At 40.4% G+C, this 1,653-nt stretch overlaps 1 protein-coding gene across 1 annotated transcript in view; it reads left to right on the forward strand.

Annotated features, from left to right (window-relative positions):
• ENOX1 (ecto-NOX disulfide-thiol exchanger 1) overlaps positions 1-1,653 on the forward strand; it is a 260,495-nt gene that overhangs the window by 229,600 nt on the left and 29,242 nt on the right. The window lies entirely within an intron of this gene.

Genomic DNA, 1,653 nt, shown 5'->3' on the forward strand with positions numbered 1-1,653 from the left:
GTTTTCTTAAATATATTTCACCAAATAAAATATTTTTGAACTTTTACTATGAACTATAAAATTAAGATAGATACGTTGTTGTTGTTGTTGTGTACCATGGAGTTGGAACTGACCCAGAGTTGACTCTGCAGTGGGTTTTCAGGGGCAGTTAAATGCATGTGAGGAGATTGTCTAGCCACGTGTGCGTGCAAAATCATGTGATGTGTGTGTGTGTGTGTGTGAATGGAGAGAAAAAGAGTTGTTGTTGAGTACACCTCGTAGTGAGCCTGTGAGCAACCCATCTAAACCCTGCATTATCCTGTGCCATCCACACAATAGTCAAGCCCTTTGCTATATTTCACTGTGTCAGTCTATCTGGTTGAGGGGCTTCCTTTCTTTTCACCAGCCCTCCACTTTTCTAAGCAGATGTTCCTTTCCCAGGAACAGCATGACATAGCAACATTCCCAAAGTATGTGTGTGAGACAGGTCTTTGTTATTTTTGCCTCCAAGGAAAGAGATTGTGTTATTTAGAATGCAAAAGTCAATGTGTCTGAATGTCAGTAGTGCTTCTGTATGAGTAATAGGTTTTTTTTTAATTTTTGCTCATTTAAATTTTCTGTAATGAATACATACATATAGACTAACACATACATACATATATTACATATTATATATACTATATTATATATTATATATGTATATTATATATATATATATATATATGAAAAACAGTGACATTTATTATTAAGAATTAAAGTGAACTATGCAAAAGTGTTTGACTGTGTGGATCACAGCAAACTGTAGCTGACTGAGAAGAATGGGAATCCCAGAACATTTGAATGTGCTTATGTGAAACCTATACTTGAAGCAGGAGGCATTCATCAGAACAGAGCAAGGAGACACTGCATGGTTCAAAATAGGGAAGAGTGTATACCAGGGGTGTGTCCTATCTCCATATCTTTTCTCTATATGCAGAATAGATCATCTGGGAAGCTGGGCTGTGTGAGGAGGAATGTGGCATCAGTATTGGAGGAAGAGTCATCTGTTATGCATATGACACAACCCTGCTTGCTTGAAACGGAGGAGGACCTGAAGCATTTGCTCCAAAGGGTCATTGACTGCAGCTTTCAGCATGGATGGAAGCTCAACATCAAGAATACAAAGATCCTCACCAATGGGCCAATTAACAACATCATTATGAGCAGTGAAGAGACTGAAATTGTTAGCACCTTTAGTTTGCATGGCTCTACGATCAACACTCTTGGTAACAGTAGCCAGGAAATCAGGAGACAAATTGCATTGGGGAAAGTCATCTGCCAGGGACCTCTCTAGTGTACTGAAGAGCAGTGACATCAGTATGGAGACTCAAGTTTGCCTGATCCAGGCCATAGTCTTTGCAATTGCTTGCTATGTGTCAGAGAGCTGGACAGTGACTAGGGATGATAGAAAGAGAATCAATGCCTTTGAGCTGTGGTGCTGGAGAAGAGTGTTAAATATACCATGGACTGCTAGGAGAACAAATAGGTTCATCCTGTTGTTGTTATGTGCCATCGAGTCATTTCTGACTCATAGCAACCCTATGCACAACAGCTCTAAACCCTGCTCTATCCTGCGCCAACCGCACCACCTCTGACACACCCATCCCGATTACCCCAGTCACCGAATCAATCCAT

This window comes from Elephantulus edwardii, unplaced genomic scaffold (genome assembly GCF_000299155.1).
Source record: "Elephantulus edwardii isolate Elephantulus edwardi_28Jun2011 unplaced genomic scaffold, EleEdw1.0 scaffold00036, whole genome shotgun sequence".
Lineage (NCBI taxonomy): Eukaryota > Metazoa > Chordata > Mammalia > Macroscelidea > Macroscelididae > Elephantulus > Elephantulus edwardii.